This window comes from Canis aureus, chromosome 34, assembly GCF_053574225.1.
Source record: "Canis aureus isolate CA01 chromosome 34, VMU_Caureus_v.1.0, whole genome shotgun sequence".
NCBI classification, from domain to species: Eukaryota; Metazoa; Chordata; class Mammalia; order Carnivora; family Canidae; genus Canis; species Canis aureus.
Genome location: NC_135644.1, coordinates 16,113,314 through 16,134,781, shown reverse-complemented (window position 1 = coordinate 16,134,781; position 21,468 = coordinate 16,113,314). Strand labels below are relative to the sequence as shown.

The following is a 21,468-nucleotide window of genomic DNA, read 5'->3' as shown; positions in this document are numbered from 1 at the left end:
CCTTAAAATAATCTGAGGTGAGGGTGGGAAATGGGGAAATGGGAATATAGATAAAGGAAGGCTGATTATGTATTAATTATTGAAGCTGGAGGATGGGTACATGGGAATTTTTATATTATTATCTCAATTTTTACATAGTTTGAAAATTTCCAAATTATGACCAAGTTGATTATCTCTCAAATAACGGAAGGATTATTTAACACTAAAATACCAATCAATGTAATTTGCTACATTAACATATAAAGAAGAAAATGCTAAGATCAGTTGATCCAAAAAAAATCGTGACAAAAATCTAACATACAATCATAGTTAAAATTGTTAATAAATTAGGAATAGAAGATAATTTCCTTAATCTCATAAAGGTTGGAGAGCAAAAAAAAAAAAAAAAAAAGAAAGAAAGAAAGAAAGAAAAAACCAACCTACTGCAAAGATCATATATAATGATGAAACATTGAAAACTTTCCCTTTGAGATTGGGAAAAAGACCAGATGTCTTATATAGCTACTCTGTTCAACATCATACAAATGTCCTAATAATGATTGTAGAGGAAGAAATAAAGTCAGTATTCAGATTCAGTAATGATGTGATTGTACACAGAAGTGCAAAAGAGGAGAGCACCTGGGTGGCTCAGTCGGTTAAGCATCTGCCTTCAGCTCAGGTCATGATCTCAGGGTCCTGGGACTGAGCCCTGCATTGGGCCCCCTGCTCCTCAAGGAGCCTGCTTCTCCCTCTCCTCCTGCCCCTCCTCGCTGCTCATGCTCTCTCTCTCTCTCAAATAAATAAATAAAACCTTTTTTTAAAACAGTCCAAAAGAATCTATAGATAAATTATTCCAATTAGGGTTTAGATAGGTTACTAGAAATAAAATCAATATAGAAAAATCAATTACTTTTTTTCCAAAAAAACATTTTTAGAACATACCATCTACAAAAGCACACAAGTATCCAGTACCTATGAGCTAATCTAATAAAAGATTTGTAAGACTTCTCTATTTTTTAAGATGATTGATTGATTGATTGATTGATAAAAGACAGAGAGGCAGAGAGACAGGCAGAAGGAGAAGCAAGCTCCCTGTGGGGAGCCCAATACTGGACTAGATCCCCAGGATTACAACCTGAGCCAAAGGCAGATGCTCAACCACTGAGCCACCCAGGTGCCCCTGTGAAGACTTCTTTGGTTAAAATTATATCAATGAGAAAAATCAAAGATTAAAAAGATAAATCTAAACAGATTTACATGTTATAAAAGTATAGGCTCATTATTTGTAAAGATATTTTTCCTTACATTGCCCACCAATCGAAATTCAAAGATATGCTGACTCTGGGTTTTATATAGAAATGCAGAGATCCAAGTTAAGCCAAGACATTCTTAAATAAGAACAGTGTTCTACTAGATAAGACTTGTCCTGTCTGTTATGAAGACTTAGTAATAGTTCAACAAGAATTAAGGTAATGTGTAGCTGGGTAAGGATAGATAAGTAGAAAGAAACAGTACAGACCCCAGAAACAGAGCCATGCATATATGAACACTTTGTTTTTAACAAGGGTCGCAACTGCCTAGCAGTGGGAAGGGTATGGATTTTTCAGTAAATGATACTGGTATCTATAATGGATCCCATCACACCATACCAATATCTGTACCAGATACATGCTGCCCTAAATGTGAAAAGGGACGTATTAAAGATATTGGAGGTTGTAATAATAATTAATGCCATCCACCAAATATTTTCTAGTTCATTTTCAGGTTCATGTGAACTCATGTAACTTGCTTCAGTCAATGTAATATAACTAGAAGTGATGTGTGCTTCCTTGTAGAACCTTTAAAATAAAGGTAAAATATTTTATTTCAGGGTGAATGATTCACCCTGTTGTTTTTCCCATTATGGCAACTGGTGACGCTCCAGGTGGTGGTTACTCCCAGAGTACTATTGGGTCTCAGTTTGAAAACAATCCAACTCTGTGTTGGATAAGCAAAACAAACATGAACAAAAATAAACCTAGTGTTTTAATATGATGAGGCTCTTGTAGTTGGTTGTTACTGCAATATGATCTAGATTATCCCTACTGATTGCTATGAGGAATGGCATTTTTTGTGACAAAAAAATAATAAAATACATGTCAGTGGTTCAAGAGTTGATGGTAGATAGCAAGAAAGCTGATACTGAAGGATGAAGAGGAGAGCTATGTTATCCAGGGGTAAAATATTTGTTAAGCTGTTGTCTACAATAATTTATAAGATGAAGAACATACTAATGAACTTATAGCCCTAAGAGAAAGGGTTGGAAAACAGAATGCGTTACCCGCTGTTGGCTGCATTATAACAATGTATTACAAGAGGAGACGAGTTTGGAAAAGAATTGACGATTTTATAGCAGGAATTAAAACACAGTCCAGAAATTTGGGGAATTGAAGAGTTGTAAAACACAACTACTCTCAATTGCACTTACTAAGAGATAAAACTGAGTAAGTTTTGAATAACAAAAAACTCAGTCTTCTGGCCAAGATGAAATGAGGTTATGGTCTTGACATCATTGTTAAAACCTCTGATAAGCCTTTGTGAAAGTCCTTGCTTCAGAGTAAAGCTCAAACTAAGGGTGTGGCATGCAATATATCCTTCAGCCAGACAAAATGGTTTATGGAAGAGAGACTAAAAACGTGGCTCTCCCACTGAGGTCTGGTAAGTCTAACCTACCTACAAACAAGTAGAGAGGCATGAAAGCCAGAAAGCAATGATACAGAGCAAATCTAAGAAGAATGTCTAGAAAAGAAATGTTGCTAGAGCTTCTGAAAACTGGAAATGACACCAATATATAAAAAGTCTACTATGTTTTTAAGAGTTAAATTAAAAAAAAAAAAAGAGTTAAAGAAACCATGAATCAGGGTATTAGAAATCTGTGACTCTTGGGGCACCTGAGTGGCTCAGTCGATTATGCATCTGACTCCTGACTTCTGCCCAGGTCAGGATTTCATGGAATCAAGTCCCACGTCACGTTCCCCACTGGGCACAGAGCGTGCTTGGGATGCCCTCTCCCTCTCCCTCTCCCTCTCCCACCTCATACGTTCTCGTTCTCTCTCTCTCTCTCTCCCTCTAAAAGAAAAAAGAAGAAGAAGCAGGAAAGAAATCTGTGACTTTTCAAGACATAAAATGACTTTGTAAGCACATACTGAAAAAAGTGGGCCGAGAGCTGTGCAGCTCCCAAGGAGACACATTCTCTTCAGTCAGTGTGGACAAGTAGTATAACAGAAAAAGAACTTATTCCCAGAGCATGGAGCCATAGGCCACAAAGACAATGGACAAAGGACATCCTCTCAAGAAGCAGAATCTGGACCTAATCAAGAAATACTATACACCCATCAGATAAAGGGCTTTCAAAATGTCTTGCCAGGCATACTTCAAAATTGCTATGAATCAATGACTGCTGTATTTCTTTAATTTTTCCACTTTCTAAGTAGAAGCGTTTACTAGAGTCATTAGTCCCTTATTATATATTTACATTTTGCTTTTCTATGTAATTAGACATTTTAACTAAAAATGTTTTTCTCTGTAACAGGTTTTTATTTGTTTTTATTTTTTTATTTTAAAGATTTTATTTATTTATTCATGAGAGACTCAGAGAGAGAGGCAGAGACACAGGAAGAGGGAGAAGCAGGCTCCATGCAGGAGGCCTGATGTGGGAATTGATTCCAGGACTCTAGGATTGCACCCTGAGCCGAAGGCAGACGCTCAACCACTGAGCCATCCAGGCATCCTGTAACCGTTTTTAATAAACACTAATTCTTAAAATGTATACGAAATCACTTTATGTTATTAAAAAGTTCTAAAGAAAACTAATCATTAAGATAAAAACCCCAGGGATTACAGACTTTAGATGTAAAGGAGCAGATGTCAAAGTTAAGTAAAATATTTTGGTTGAAAGGATTATGATTGTTGTAAGTAAAATACATATAACCAAGTAATAAAGGTCAATGAGGAGAACATTTAGATGGAATGAAATTATGCTTTTGCCCTAAAAAGCATTTGAGAATTTCTATCTGAGGTAAAATATTTTATTTCAGTAACTATGTTACTGAGTTATTTATACTGACCCATATATTGACTCATATATTCTAGTTTGTTTCCTTCAAAAACAAGCCATCTACTTGCTAGTAAATTTTCTTTGTTGTCCAAACTAGTTGTATCACTGGATGCTTAAAAGAATCATAATTATGTAACTTTATCTTCAGGGTTTTCTTTCCTTATATGACATTTGGGATTTTTAAAGGTTATATTTTTTCAATGACCTTTACATTTCTTCAGATCAATGCCCTTCACTGTAGTTTTTCCAAAGGGGTAATCCATGATGAATGATTATGTAGAGGTAATTTCATCACTTTGGAGACCTAGAGCTACACAGATTGGTTGCTTGCCTGGAATGGACTTTATAGGCAAGCAATTTCTCCTAAATGTTGTTTATTTAAAGGAAGAGTTGCTTAAAAAAAAAAATACTTTCTCTGTAATTTTCCACTATTAATTATTTATAAAATAAGAACCTATGGGGGCGCTTGGGTGGCTCAGTGGTTGAGTGTCTGCCTTTGGCTCAGGTTGTGATCCCGGGGTCCCGGGATTGAGTCCTGAATCATGCTCCCTTCAGGGAGCCTGCTTCTCCCTCTGCCTATATCTCTGCCCCTCTCTCTCTCTGTCTGTCTGTCATGAATAAATAATTTTTTTAAAAAAGAACCTGTGGTTCTCATCTATTATACTATATTACCATATAGTATATTACCATATATATACTATATTATATATATAGTATATATACATTTATATGTTACCATATAATATATACTATATTACCATTTAATAATTCTGCCACCATAAAATTTGTCACACATAATTTGATTTCTCTCAAAGATGATATAAATAGTAAAGTTCTTTCAAATCATTGGGGAAATGATACTCTTGGTTTTTCTATGTCTTTTCTCCTATTTGGTGCTTCAGGGTATCAATTTAGTTTTAGAGAGGAAAATAAGACAAATCCCAGACTGCATGGTAGCTAGCAGGTGGGTCTCCTGTCATATACATGTCATTAGGCATTTCTCATACCTGTTTTGTAAGCTCACTGATATTTAATCTGGTAGGTTAGGAGATTTTTAAAAATAATTTACTCTACTATTGCAGTGCACTTCCCATAGCTCAACTATACCATAATTCATTTTACCAACTCTACTTAGAGGGTACAATAGAGAGAGCATGTTAGACTAAGACCCTGAATTGGTGGACAGGAAAGCTAAGCCTGTCAACTAATTATCCTTGTGATTGAGAAAAGCATTTGTGAAAATACTTGTTCTTATTGCAAAAATCTGAAATGGATGAATACCGAGAATTGAGTGGAATGTCCACTTCTCAGCATTTCTGATAACCTAGAGACATATGGACACAATTTGAATAGATGCCTCAAAGTTGAAATTGATTGTATTATTACTCTTGGTATTTATTAGGAGGTCACACACACACACACACACAGCCTTCCTCCTGGCCCCCACCTTATTAGATATTATTTCCCCATTTTACTTAGGAAGAAATTTGGCTCACAAAAGCTAATTGGTGCAATGTCACACAGTCAGCAAAGGAGCTGGAATTCAAACCCTAGTTTAATTCTAAAACCCATTATCTTCAAGATTTTGCTGTATCGAAAATGACTGAGATGATTACAATGTTAGGATGTTCATAAACCATATTTCTAGGCAGACTTAAGTAATTGTTAGAATGAAGTGCCATAGGAGTGCCAAGGAGGATTGATTCCATCTGGGAGGTCAAAGAAGCTCAGCGAAGAAGATGGCTTTGAATGTAGCCTTGAAGAACGCATAGAATTTCATTAAACAGGTAAAAGGGACAGTGAAGGAGCAGCAGAAGCAGGTGGCTCTAGAGCATACACTGTATGTAGGGAATGGAGGCAACAAGCTATCCCAGGAGTTTGAAGGGAGGAGTGATGTTCTCCATCCCAAGTTTTGAGGGAAAGAGCACTGCAGCACATGAAGGAGAGTCAAATTATTTTAGTGGTACACGTGAGAAGTAATCAGGGCCCGAGGGAAATGGAAGAAGAACTAGGGAACCACAAAAAGGTGCTCAAAAGCCCAGGCTATTGGATGCTGGAGGTAAGAGAGATGAGAGAATTAAAGGTTCCCGAGGCTCCTAGACTAGATGACCGGGAGAGTAATGATTCTAGTTACCACAAGAGGGAGCCTGGTCGAGGAAAGTTTTCCTGGATTAATGGAGTTGAGTTTTTGGTGCTAGTGCCACGCACGTGGAGCTACCTCAGAGAAAGTTGTCTGCAACTACACTCGTCAACTGCTCTGAATTCCATGGGGCCATGAGGATAAGACACAATAAGAGAGGTCAGAGCACAGAGTCCTGGGAATACCTCCATTTATAAGCATATGGGGGGGGGGGGGGTTACCTGGGGTAGGTGGTGGCACTCGTTAGAGTAGGCAGGCCAGGGTCTGCTGGAGGGATTTGAGGAGTGGGTGCAACTCTTAGTGGAAGAGAAGCCAGAGTAGGAGTGAATGGACCAGGTTGGGGAGATGGGGGGCAAGAGATGAAGTTGTGCACACTGAGGGTGATGTAGCAGGAACAATTTTAATCTCTTTCTACTTAAGAGTTTGTCGCTCAGGGAGGTCACAAGCAATGATGGGAGATCCCCAACCACGAATCCCTAACACACTGGAGAGTCTGGCTATAGTGATAATTTCCTTTCATTTACTATCTCCAGACACACCTGAATGGGCTCCCAGACCGGGCTCTTAATGCGCTCTTATTACCTTCCTTAAGAGCAACTGAACTATAAAGGGGAGCAAGAGGGAGATTTTTGTGGGATGGGATGGTCTGTATTTGATTGCAGTAGTGGTTATGCAAATTCACACATGATAAAACAGCAGAACCTCACCCATATTTTACCAAAGTTCCTTAGTTTTGATGTCTGACTATGGTTCTATAAGATATAAGCACTGGGGGAACTGGGTGAAGGATATAGGGTTGTCTCTGTACTATCTTTACAACTTCCTGAAAATCTGTAATTATTTCAAAATGTACAGTTCTTTTTGAAAAAGGCAAATGATTCTGTATAGTTGATCTCTCATTGATATCTTTGTTTTTGACCTGTTGTCTGACAACAAATTGGGGACTTTCTTAATATCCCTTTAATTGTTTTTATCAACCTCGAAGTTTATTGTATGCCCCTTGGTTTTAGTTCTACTTGCTTCTAAATCTGTCTGGCTTGCAATTCCAATAATACTCTGTCGCCCCCATTACATATATTTTACTATTTTGAAAAGGATAGAAAGATATACTATAAATTAGATATAACTGCATATGTTTGCATATATAGATTTATAGGATATAGCTTCATCAATCAAGGGGTTTAACAATGACCAGATGGGGTTTTTTTTTTGTTGTTGTTTTTTTAACTCACCATCCACAGGACACCTGGACGGCTCAGTGGTTGAGTGCCTTTGGCTCAGGGCGTGATTCTGGATTCCCTGAATCAAGTCCCACGTCAGGCTCCCTGCATGGAGCCTGCTTCTCCTTCTACCTGTGTCTCTGTGTGTCTCTCATGAATAAATAAATAAAATCTTAAAATAAACTCACCATCCACATGTTTACATAGGCTTTATATTCTTGTATTATTCTGTCCAAAAGACCCTGAAGCATACAATCCTCCACATTTTACCAGTAAGAAAACTAAAACAGTATCAGAAATAATTGCCCTAAGGTGATTCAACCAGTGAATGGTCGGGCCAAAGGTGGACGTAAATCTTTCAACTCTTCAATTGTTAACTATTTACTTAATTAACCACTTAAAAAAAAGAAAAGAAAAGAAAAACAAGCTATGTACTAACCATAAGCAGCAAAAGAAAATCAGGCAGTATGCCTAAAAGACACATGAAACATTTCTATCTTCCATTCTCTGTGGAAATTGATGACAGAAAGTAAGACAGAGGAAGATAGAGGTGTCTTGTGTATTTATTTGTTTTAAAGCAGCATGTATGTCTTGAAGGCCTTAAATTCAAGACCCTATGTTGCTTGTTCCTAGCAATACAAAGAATTAAAATGTCATGTACTCAGGGGGGTTATACTGTAGCTGGTGAGACATTAATTTACCTGTAAAACTCAGAATCGAAATTATAGTGTGAACCACAATTGGCTAGTATAATAAAATTATAAACATAGTATAGTGAAAAAAGTCTACAAAAACTTCCTAGAATTGAAGGCATTGATGTTATTGAGGAGTATGGACCTTGGTGAACAGGAAAGGAAAGAAGAGATACAAGAGAAGAGAAGATACAATTGTGGCAATTGGAAGACTGGTGTTCTCAATCTGCTGGAAGGAAAAGGAGGAAACTTATGAGCATAGACTTTTCTTCTGCTTACTTTGGGCTAAATTTTCTCTTCCAGTTTCTGAAGATAGAAACTTGGATTATTAATTTTAGATCTTTCTTTTCTTTTTTTTTTTTAAAGATTTATTTATTTATTTTAGAGAGAGAGAGCAAGCACAGTGAGGGAGAGAGAGAATCTCAAGCCAATGAGCGTGGAACCCAATGTGAGGCTCGATCTCATGACCCTGAGATCATGACCTGAGCTGAAACCAAGAGTCAGTCACTTAACCACTTGTGTCACCTGGGTGCCCAGAAGAACTTTCTTTTTTTCTAAGAGATTCATCCAATGTTATAAATTTCCCTCTAGGCACTACTTACACTGCATCTCACAAATTTTGATAAGTTGTGTTTTCATTTTCAAAATATTTTAAAATTTCTCTTGAAATTGCTTTGATCCATGTGTGATTTAGAAGTGTTTTCTTCAATCTCCAATTATTATTTTGGGAGTTTTCCAGTTATCTTTGTGTTATTGATTTCTGGCCTAATTCACTGTGGTCTGAGAGCAAACACTGTATGATTTCTGTTCTTTTAAGTTTGTGAAGGTGTGTTTTATAGCCCAGAATGTGGATTTTCCTGGTGACTGTTTCTTGTGAGCTTGAGAAAACTGTGTATTCTGATGTTGGATGAAGTACACTGTGTGTGTCAATTACATTATCCACTTGATTGATAGTTGCTCAGTTCGGCTGTGTTCTTACTGATTTTCTGCCTGCTGGACCTGCGATTTCTGAAAGGGGGGTGTTGAAGTCTCCAACCATGATTGTGGATTCATCCGTTTTTCCTAGCAGTTCTATCAGTTTTGCCTCACATAATTTGATAGTCTCTTGTGAGGCACATACAGAATTGTGATGCCTTGTTTGCAAATTCACCCTTTTATCACTATAGAGTGCTCTTCTTTATCCCTGATAACTTTCCTCAGTTCAAAGTCTGCTTTGTCTGAAATGAGCTACTCCTGTTTTCTTCTGATTAGTGTTAGCACGGTGTATTTTCTCCATCCATTTACTTCAATCTATAGGTGCTTTTATATTTCAAGAGGGTGTCTTACAGACAACACCATGTTTTTTGATCCACTCAGATAATCTCTCATTTAATTGCTGCATTTAGATCATTGATATTTAAAGTGATTATTGATACAGCTGGGTTAATAGCTACCATCTGTCTTTTTATTTTAATTTTTATTTATTTATTCATGAGAGACACAGGGAGAGAGAGAGAGGCAGAGACCCAGGCAGAGGGAGAAGCAGGCTCCATGCAGGGAGCCTGACCCGGGACTTGATCCCAGGTCTCCAGGATCAGGCCCTGGGCCGAAGGTGGTACTAAACCGCTGAGCCACCAGGGCTGCCCAATAGCTACCATATTTCTTACTGTTTTCTATTGGTTGGACTTGATCTTTGTTCTTATTTTTGTCTTCTCTTTTTCCTTGTCTTTTTTTTTTTTTTTTTGGTTTTAATTGAACATTTTATATAATTCTATTTTCTCTCCTTTCTTAGCATACAGTTCTTCTCCTCCTCTCCTTCCCCTCTTCCTCTTTTTCTTACTTTTTAAAATGATCGTCCTAGAGTTTGTGATATACATTTACAATAAATTCAAGTCCACTTTCAAATAACACTATACCACTTCATGGATGGTGTAACTTATAATAGCAAAATAACCCTAATTCCTTCTTCCCATCCTTTAGACCATTGTTGTCTTTCATTTCACTTAGATATAAATATACAAAAACATATATAGGTATGTATACACACACAAAATACATATACAAGAATACATAATCCAACTATTGTTGCTATTATTATTTTGAAGAAATTGTTATCTGTTAGATCAATTAAGAAAAATTTAAAGAAAACTTTAAAGATTTTATTTCTTTGAGAGAGAGATAGTAAGAGATAATGCAACAGGGGGAGTGGCAGAGGGAGAGGGAGAAGCAGACTTCCCTCTAAGCAGGGAGCCCCATGTGGGACTCAATCCCAGGACCCCAGGATCATGACCTGAGCTAAAGGCAGACACTCAACCCTGAGCCACCCAGCTGCCCCCAGATGTAATTCTTACCTTTCTTCCTCTTTAGGTAGCTCTTTCCTCTCTGGGTTTTTGCTTTATCTTTGATTTTCTGTAGTTTGAGGATGATGTGCTTAGGTGTATTTATTATTGTTAGTTTTCCTGCTTGGTGTTCTTGAGCTTATTGGATCTATGGTTTGGTGTCTGATACTTATTTGGAAAAATTCTCAGTCGTTATTGATTCAACTATTTCTTCTTTTACATTGTCTTTCTTCTCTTTCTTATATTCCCATTATGTGTATGTTTCACCTTTTGTAGTTGTCCTACAGCTCTTGGATATTTTGTTCTACTTTATTTTTTTTTTTTTCAGTCGTTGTTCTTTTCGCTTTTCAGTGTTTGAGGCTTCTATCGAGATAATCTTTAGCTCTGAGATTTCCTTCACCAGTGTCCAGTCTACTAGTAACCCCATCAAGGGCATTCTTTTATTTCTGTTAAGAGTTTCTGATCTCTAGCATTTCTTTCTGGTGCTTTCTTAGGATTTCTATCTCTCTGCTTACTTTGCCCATCTGATTTCCCATGCCGTCTACTTATTCCATTAAAGCTCTTAGCATATTAATCATAGTTACTTTAAATTCCTGATCTGATAATTGCAACGTCCCTGCCATACCTGGTTCTGATGCTTGCTGTGTCTTTTCAAATTGTGTTCTTACCTCTCGGTTTTAATTTTTTTCTTGATAGCCAGACATGATGTACCGGGAAAAAGAAGCTGCTGTAAATAGGCCTTTAGTAACATGATGATATGGTGTTGGGCGAGGGTAAGTGCTCTATAGTTTTATGATTAGGACTCAGTGTTTTGAGCCTGTGCCTCTGGGTTATGAACTTCAGAGGCATTTCTCAGTCTTTTTCTCCCTCTTATCTGGGACAAAATGGCTAGAGCTGGTATTTCCCTTCCCCAGGTCAATGAGGCTCTAAAGCTACCCCAGCAGGTTCAGCTCTGCTTAACTGGTTTCCCCTGAGGGCAGGCCTTGATAAGAAGAACACTGTGCTCTGGTGCATTTCAAAATGGCATCTTTTCCCTTCCTGCTGCCAGAAACGTGAGGGAGTTTTCTTTGATACTGTGGGCACCTGATCAAGCTTCTGGAAGTAAGTCTCATAATATTGTGGGCTCCCCTTAGGCCCAGGTTCTCCTGGAGTTTTTAACTCTCAGACTTGTCCACACTGAGCCTCCAGCAAATTGTCAATTCTAGTTCAGGTTTTCTACCCCAGCACTGGTTCCCATTCGTTTTTCTCCTCCTGAGTCTCTGCTTTAGTCAGCTGCTCCTCCCTACAGTTGCCTGTCTGTCCAGTCTTGGGGGGCACTGGTTTGCCTTGTGTCCTCCCCTCTCTTATGGATCCAAGAAGAGTTGTTGATATTTCAGCCCGTTCAGCTTTTTACTTGTTATTGATGGAGTGATGACTTTCAAGCTTCTCTATGGAAAGGAAAAGCAGAAATCCCAGGGCATAGACTTTAAAAATCAGATAATCTTTTTTTTTATCAGATAATCTTCTAATTAGTTATTGGATAATGGGTAAGTTATTTAGCCTCTCTGGTCTCAGTTTTCTCATCTATAAAATGGGTTATAAAGGCACTGACTTCTATGCTCTTTGGGAGGATTAAGTAAATTAGAATGGAGATTGCTGTGATGTTTTAGATGCTGCAAATATCTTCCCGTATTTGGTTATCTGTGTGAACTTTGAATTCTGCCTAGACTGTTATTTATGGAAGAAAAATGTTTAATGTTTGATGTCAAATTGTTTACTTTGCACTTTGGGGAGGACTTGTTTAAATCAGTAAAGAGTATTTGGAGACCTAGATGAAAGATGAGCAAAGGATATGAACAGGCAATTTACTGATCCAGTAATCTCAATGACTAGTATATCTATGAAAGAAACTCTAGGGACACCTGGGTGGCTCAGTGGTTGAGCATCTGCCTTCAGCTCAGGTCCTGATCCCAGCATCCTGGGATCAAGTCCCACATCAGGCTCCTCTAGGGGAGACTGCTTATCGCTCTATGTCTTTATTATTTATGTCTTTATTTATTAGCCTCTCTTTGTCTCTCATGAATAAATAAAATAAATCTTAAAAGAGAGAAAAAAAGAAGAAAGAAAGAAGAAAGAAAAAGAAAGAAAGAAAGAAAGAAAGAAAGAAAGAAAGAAAGAAAGAAAGAAAGAAAGAAAGAAAGAAGAAAGAAAGAAAGCAGAAAGAAATGCTCTAACAATCAGGGAAATACAATTTAAGAGCATAATGAGGGATCCCTGGGTGGCGCAGCAGTTTGGCGCCTGCCTTTGGCCCGGGGCGCGATCCTGGAAACCCGGGATCGAGACCCGGGATCGAGACCCGGGATCGAGTTCCGCGTCGGGGTCCCTGCGTGGAGCCTGCTTCTCCCTCTGCCTCTCTCTCCGTGTGACTATCATGAATAAATAAATAAAATCTTAAAAAAAAAAAAAGAGCATAATGAGATACTATTCTAGAGAGCTGCATTTTGGCAGTACCTAGCAAAGATAAATGTACATACTTGGTGATCCAGCTATCCCAACCCTGGATATATATTCCAGAGAAACATTCTGCACAGGAGATGGATAGGAGGTATGCAGTGTTTTTTTATTGTTCATCACCGAAGAAAAAGATGGATAAAAAGTAGAAGATATACATTGAATAAACTCTGCAACAGTTAGAAATAATGAACTAGATGTCCACACAGCATGACAGAGAATTGTTCAAAACCATGGTGTCAGGTGGAAAAAGAAGAATAAAATCTATGGCATAAATAATTTGTATAAATTAAAATTTTATACACATAAAAAAAACTATATAATTTTCCAGCTTTATTGAGGTGGTATAATTAACAAATAAAAGTTGTATATATTTAGATGCACAATGTGATGTTTTGATACACATATAGATTGGGAAATGATTACCACAATCAAGCTAGTTAACATAGTCATCACCTCACGTGTGTGTGTGTGTGGTGAGGACATTTAAGATCTACTCTCAACAAAGTTTGAGTATACAATTCAGTATTACTAACTATAATCATCCTGCTGTCCATTAGAGCTCTAGAGTTTATTCATCCTGTATAACTAGAACTTTCTACCATTTATAATTTTAAAGAATACATTAACAGCCAAGATAATCACAAGAGCATTCTCTAGTTACCTATGTCTGGGCTAGGGGGAGGACAGAGAGGGAAATAGAGGAATTACAGTTGCCGAAAACAAACAAAAGATGGGACTTGTGTAGATGGGGAGTTATCCCAACTCTCTGGCCCTAAGACCACCCATCCCCCGAATAAAAGCTTTGTAAGGAAGATTGGTGTTAGCCATTGTAACAACACTTACTGTCATTGATAGGTAATAATGTGAGGAAAATTTAGATGAGGATGATGCAAATTTTATGAAACAAAAATATTTTATAGGGATCTAATCATCCTTGTAGATTAGGTGAAGTTAAGCATTTCTCGAATCATTTGCCTAATGTTTAATCAGTTAATGGCAAATACAAACTACAATTTCAAAATGCAGTTTTATAAATGTTTCAAGACATGATAGCACTCTATATTTTCCTTTTATGTTTATCATTATTTAAAATTTTGTTATGGAGAACATAGAAAAGTATACAATTCATAGTTGTATATTCTAGCGAATGGTCACAAAGTAAATATATCACCCAAGGCAAGAAATGCAATAGTACCAGAGAAACCAGAAATCCGTTTCCCAACCCCAAATACTACATCCTTTCTCCTCCCCAGTGACATTTCTGTCTTCTAGCGCCATAGCTTACTTTTGCCTCTTTTTGAACTTCAGTTTAACACTTTTAAATGCCTTAGTACAGGGGCACCTGGGTGGCTCAGTTGGTTAAGTGTCTGCTGTCAGCTCAGGTCATGATCCCAGGGTGTTGGGATTGATCCCGACATCTGGCTCCTTGCTCTGTGGAAAGCTGGCTTCTTCCTCTCCCTTTGCCCCTCTCCCCTACTTGTTCTCTCTCTAACTCATATAGATAGATAAAATCTTTTTTAAAAATTGAAAAAAATACCTTAGCACAGCAGGAATTTGAAAAATAATCTAAGGCTAAATATTAAGTTTATACCCAAAACTTCATTTTATTAGTGGCATTTAAAATTTTTTGAAATTTTTTTGAATTTTTATTTATTTATTCATGAGCGATAGAGAGAGAGGGAGAGACACAGGCAGAGGGAGAAGCAGGCTCCATGCAGGGAGCCCGTGGGACTCGATCCTGGGTCTCCAGGATCACACCCCGAGCTGCAGGTGGCACTAAATCGCTGCACCACCGGGGCTGCCCCTTGGATTTCAAACTATTCATTACTAATGTATAGAAACCATTTTTATGTGTTGGCTTTGTATCTTATCAAACTCACTTATTAGTTCTAGGAGCTTTTTGTAGCTTTCTCAGGATCTTCCATGAGGACAATCATGTCATCTATGAATGGGGATAGTTTTTTCCTTTCTCATTTATATGCCTTTTATTACTTTTTATTGCCTCATTGCACTCACTAGGATGTCAAGTATGGTATTGAAGAGCAGTCATAAGAGCAGAAGTCTTTCCCTTGTTCTCAATCTTAAGGGGAGAGTAATTAGTCTTTTCACCTACTAAGTAGGATGCTAGCCATAGCCTTTTTGTAGATGTCCTTTAATAGAAGTTCCTTTCTCTTTCTAATTTGCTGAAAGTCTTAACTGTGAATAGATGTTAAATTTTATCTCATTCTTTTTTTCCATCAGTTGTTACCATCTTCAGATTGTTGATAGGATGGAATACATGGAGTTTTGATTATTGAAACCAGCCTTACATTCCGAGCATAAACCCTATTTCGTGATGGTGTACTATTATTTTAAAATATATTGCTGGATTCAATTAGCTATTTCATTGAAGATTTTTGTATCTATGTTTATGAGAGATATCAGTCCGCAGTTTTCTTGGACTGTCTTTGTCAAGTTTTGGTATCAAGATAGTGCTGGCCTTATAAAATGAGTTGGGAAGTATTCCTTCCTCTTCTGTTTTGTGGAAGACATTTTGCAGAATTTGTGTTATTTCTTTAAACACTAGATGGAATCAAGCAGTGATACAATCTAGGCCTGGAAATTCCCTTTTCAGAAAGATTTTGACTATGGATTTAATTTGTTTAATAGTTTTAAGACTACATAGATTACTTATTTCATGTAGGGTGAGTTTTGGTAGTTTGAGTTTTTTGCAGAATTACTTCATTTTGTCCAGTTTTTACATGTATGAGCATTGAGATGTTCACTTACCCTATTAATGCATATTTAATCTATAGTGCTCACTATAGATGAGCATTGAGATGTTCACTTACGCTATTAATGCATATTTAATCTATAGTGCATTAATAGGGTAGTGCTCACTTACCCTATTAATGCATATTTAATCTATAGTGATGCCCTCATTCCTGATCTTGGGAATTTGTGTCTTTGATCATTTTTCTTTTCAAACTTCTAAGATGTTTATCAATTTTATTGTTTTTTCCAAAGAACCAGGTTTTGGTTGTATTTTTTCCCCACTTATGGTTTAATTAATTCCCACTCTGATCTTTATTATTTCCTTCCTTCTTCCTTTAGGTTTATTTTTCCCTTCTCTTTTTTGTTTATTAAGGTGGAAACTTAAATAATTGGTTTGAGATCTTTTTCCTTTCTAATATAACCATTTATTTTATTTATTTTTTATTTTTTACTTTTATTATTTTTTTCTAATATAACCATTTAATGTTTGGAGAGTTTCCTGGTTTTTCTTTTAGTTATTGACTTCTCGTTTAATTCCATTATGGTCAAAGAACATATATTGTATGACTCAAATTCTTTTAAATTTGTTAAAGTTTATTTTATGACCAAAGATATGGTCTGTCTTGGTGAATGTTCTTTGTGTACTTGAAAGGAATACATATTCTGCTCTTGTTGGATGGAATATTTTATGAATGTCATTTAGATTAAGTTGGCTAATGGTGATTGTTCGAATCAGCAATTATATAATCTTGCTGATTTTCTGTGTTCTGTTTCAATCAATAACTGAGTGAAGAATGTGAAGTCTTCAACTATAATTGTGAATTCACATATTTCTCCTTTTAGTTCTGTTAGTTTTTGCTTCATGTTTGAAGCTCTGCTGTTTGATGCATACATATTTAGAATTGTTATGACTTCTTGGTGAAATGATCATCATATTTTAATAGAATTACCCTCTTTATGCCTAATCACTTTCTTTGTTCTGAAGTCTACTTTGTCTGTAATTAACATAGCCACTAACTTATTTTCCTGTTTTGAAAATGTGTACATGGTACCTTTATTCAATTTTTTGCTTTAGATTTATCTATATCATTACATTTGAAAAAAGTTTCTTGGGTATAGTATATAATTGGAGCATTTTAAAAAAAATCATTCTGTGGCACCTGGCCCTCTGAGTCTGAAGAGCATGAGATTCTCAATCTCAGGGTCATGAATTCAAGCTCCACATTGGGGATAAAAATTACTTAAATAAAATTTAAAGAAATATTCTGATATCTATATTTAAACCATTTACATTTAATGTAATTATTTATATGTTTAGATTTAAGTCTATAATCTTAGTGCTTGTTTTCTGCTTGTAAGTCTATGTTTCTGTTTTCAGCTTTGTGAGATCCTGAGCAGAAAGCCTAGAAACTCCTTTCTAGGTTTCCTAGGTTTCTGACTTACAGAACTATGAGATAATAAATTTGCGTGCTTTTAAGCTGCTAATTTTGTAGTAATTTGTCATGCAGCAATAGAAAATGAATATAGGTCTTTTGCCACATAGAATCAGTGTTAGCCTGTATGACCAATAGAATATAGAGGAAATGACAGTGTATTACTTTGAAGTCAACCTCATAACAGCTCTGTGAAGAGGAATGGAAAAAGCTAAGCCCTCCTGCCAACAGCCAGGATCATTTTCTAGTCATATGAGTGAGCCACCTTAGAAGTGGATCCTCTAAACCCAAACAAATCTTCGGATGTCCATAGCTCCAGCTGACATCTGATCACAACTTCAAGAGAAATCCTTAGCTCAAATCATTTAGCCAAGCAACTCCTGAATTCCTGACCACAGAAACAGTAAGAGAGAATAATAAATGATTGTTGTTTAAGCCACTAAATTTTAGGTCACCTTTTAATGCAGCATTAAATAACTAATATATGGCCTATTGTGTGCTAGGCCACTGTTCTACATGATAGGAATATAGCAATGAATAAAGCCAAGTGCCTTCTATCATGGAGTTTATATTCTACTTTAAAGGAAGAGATGGAAAATATAAATAGATGAACATATGCTTTGTCAGGTTTTAGTAAGTGATGGTAGAAAAATAAAGCAGAGTGAAAAGATTGGAAGTAATGGAGAGGTTTCTGTAAGATGGTCAGGAACACCTCTTTGATAAGTAGAAATTTGAAAGTGACCTGAAGTGAAAGATCAAGCTACACAGATATTTTGGGGGCAGAACATTCTAACAGATGGAGCTTCAAACATAAAGACCATGAGGTGAGAGTGTCCATAGGGAGTATGAGGAAATTGCCAAATATGTGAAGAGTTCTGTTTCTAGTTTTTTTTTTTTTTTTTTTTTAAGATTTTATTTATTTATTCATGAGAGACACAGAGAGAGAGAGGCAGAGACACAGGCAGAGGGAGGAGCAGGCTCCATGCAGGGAGCCCGATGTGGGATTCGATGCCGGGACTCCAGGATCACGTCCTGGGCCAAAGGCAAGCGCCAAACCACTGAGCCACCCAGGGATCCCTGTTTCTAGTTTTAACTGATACATTTCTAGAATGTTTGGAATGAGAGTTGCCAGATTAAATACCTGATTCCCTGTTAAATTTGAATTTCAGATAAATAATAATTTTTGTTTTTTGTATAAGCATGTCCCAAATATTACATAGATATATTTACTAGAAGGTATTAATTATTTATCTGAAATTCAAATTTAACTAGACATATCTTGAATTTTTATTTGCTGTATCTGGGAGTCTTATATAGAGCAAAGGAAAATCTGAAGGCAAGCCGCTAAAATGATTACAAGGATGGAAAACACGTCTCTTTGGAGGAATGATGAAGGAGTTCCTATGTATATTCTGTAACAGGGAAGGCTAAGAGGATGCTCTCATTCCTACCCCTAAATTAGGGCATATATCAGGCCGGCTGCTCAGCAGGGAGTCTGCTTCTCCCTCTCCCTGAGCCACTCTCCCTGCTCATTCTCTGTCTCTCTCTCTCTTACTCACTGTCTCTCAAATAAATAAATAAAATACGTAAAAAAAAAAAAAAAAATAGGGCACACAGAATAGAAAATGCACAGGATGGGGCACTAGTATAGTTAACTACCTTCTGGATAGCTTCTTTCAGATGTTTTGAAGGTACTGGAAACTAAAACGTACTAAATCTATGTATGTCTTTGGACAAGCATCTTCATAGGTCCAGTAAAACCATAGTGCTGGGTTTTACTGAGCTGGGTGGTTCAGTGGTTGAGCGTCTGCCTTTGGCTCAGGGCATGATCCCAGATTCCCACATCGGGCTCCCTGTGGGGAGCCTGCTTCTCCCTCTGCCTATGTCTCTGCCTTCTTTCTGTGTCTCTCATGAATAAATAAATAAAATCTTAAAAAACAAACATAGTGCCAGATAATATCTGCAATCCCTTTGTCTCCAGTGCTTTGAGATTCAATGAATGGATAGAAATTGCACAATAAGTTGTTTTTTTCCATCTCCACAGAGAATAGCGCAAAGTTGATGAGTCTTGCAATGAGAGAATTGATTAAACGTAAGGAAGAATTTCTTAACTGAGAGACAATTAATCACTGGAATGGCTTTTAAGGGAGGCTATGGAGTCTTGCTCCCAAGTGATCTTCAGGAGGAGGTAGCAGCTGTTATGGGCAGCACAGACTCACAACACCATCTTGGAGTGGGATGACTCAACCTGCTGGCCTCTTGAGGTCCAGATCTTGAGGGGATGATTCCCTTTTGGTCTAGAGAAGTAGAGGGAAATGACCCTTGATTACTCTTAGGAGTTGTACTGCTTCTCTAAGACTCATGATGTTATTGTAGCCCTCAAACAGGCTTTCAAAAGTGTCCTTTAAAAAAAATATTTAAATTCAATATAGCAGCATACAACACCCAGTGCTCATCCCATCAGGTGCCCTCCTGAATGCCTGTCATCTAATTATCCCATCCCCCCAACCACCTCCCCTTGTGCAACCCTTTATTTGTTTCCTAGAGTTAGGAGTCTCTTATGGTTTGTCTTCCTCTCTAATTTTCCCCACTCGGTTTCCCTCCTTTCCCTGATAGTAACTTTCACTATTTCTCTTATATAGAAAATATGCATTTTGATAAGTTCTCCAACTGGTCCATATGCATACTGCAATTTGAGAACCATAGGCATTTAGAAATGAGGAGCTTTCTTGTTTTACTATGAATAGGCCTTTGAGACATATATAGTTTTGCATGTGGTGACTGAGATCCCTGCCTAAGCTTATTTCTGGAGGGGAAATATATATGCTAAGAATGGAACCAGAGAATGGAGATGCTAAATGATTTAAAGAGGATTTTGGTCAGGACATTCTAGGCCAAGGGGAAGCATAGATGAGAGGGAATGAAACAGGAGTTTACTTAATCTTAACTTTTGCCAGGCACTCTCATTACAATAAAAAACTATGTCTTGAAACTATTTTTGTCCCTTTTTATCTTCTTGAAATTTTCTATCCAATCTTTTAAAAAAATTTTTGAATAGTACCTTTTTTTAAACCAAAGAGAAGGGTTTTTTTTCCCCCCCCATTCTATAATCAGAACAGATTGAGGACCCAGAATATCCCAAGGAGCCATGGGACAGACAACCATCTCTTCTTAAATTTTTTGGAAAGAACCAATGGAGCTGGTAAAAATACAATAGAGGAAGATCTCAGGGTCACCTAGGAGGCAATTCAATGCAATTTAATATTATGAAAAGAATCCAAAGGCACACAGCATTCCCAAGTTCCACTTTGACCCTGTATTTTAAGAGTTGTTGCAAAAGTCCTTGGTGAGGAAGAACTAGGAAGGAAAGACCCAAATGTAGAACATTCCAGATTTCCTCTCCATGCCAGTGTTTACTGTTTAAGCAATCTCAATGAGGCAGTTAAGCCCAAATAGAGTAAATTCATCTTTTAGCCCACATCCACAAAACTTGCCCCAGAGTGGGCTGCAGCTAGTCTTTGCCTATAGTGACTCCAAACTGATTCTAAACATTTCTTCCAATAGATTTACACAAAATAAATTTTTCCCTTGGCAGAGCAGCTTGGTTTGATTTGGGTTATTTGACTACAAAAGCCCAGAGGCCAAGCATTTGTTTAGAAATATTAGGATCAGCAGCACAAATGAGCTTTTTTTGTGAAAAGTTAAAGATTTCTCATTTAGGGAGGGAGTTCACAAAAGACCCCATTAACCAAGCCTCACCAGTAATTAGTCTGATTTCTCAGGCAAGAGGCAGGCTAATTGTCTGCCATCCATTCCAGAGGCCTAGAGACACTTTAAAACCTACCACCCATTGAAAAATATCTTTGGAGAACTTCCTGCTGCGTCTAAAGTTTTTTCTATTAACTAAATGTTCAAACTGAGATCAATATATGAAAATATTAACAAAATGGCTGATTATAAAGTGTCTTTTCAGATGGCAGATCGGAGGGCCTGTTATGACACTCAACTATAGAGAAGTAGGAAGGGGCTGCTACTTGGTAAACGATACTGTGTAACAAATGTCATTATCCAAATTTAATACCAGAGGAAACTGACGCTCAAAGGAGGTAGATAACTTTCCTGAAGTCACACGATGAGTTCGTGGCAGCGCCAGGATTCAGTGAACCCAAGGGAGCGTGGTTTCCACAGCCCAGCTTAGGGTCAGCAGCAAAGCAGCATGGACCCAGGGGTGTTGAGGCTGGCTCTTTGCCGGCTCTCTACAGACTTGCAGGATGGTCTAGTTGTCATCACGTGATATCTCAGGGACGGAGGCCCTTAGTCGGGTGGGTGTACCCGATAAGGCC

General features: G+C 37.4%; 1 long non-coding RNA gene across 1 annotated transcript in view; it reads right to left on the bottom strand.

Moving 5' to 3' along the window:
• The window catches only part of LOC144304653 (uncharacterized), a 30,365-nt gene extending 18,395 nt beyond the window's left edge, over positions 1-11,970 (bottom strand). The window contains exon 1 of the long non-coding RNA XR_013371579.1: positions 11,114-11,970. This is a non-coding gene — a long non-coding RNA (uncharacterized LOC144304653). The remainder of the gene's footprint in view (positions 1-11,113) is intronic.
• Positions 11,971-21,468: the final 9,498 nt, after the last annotated feature.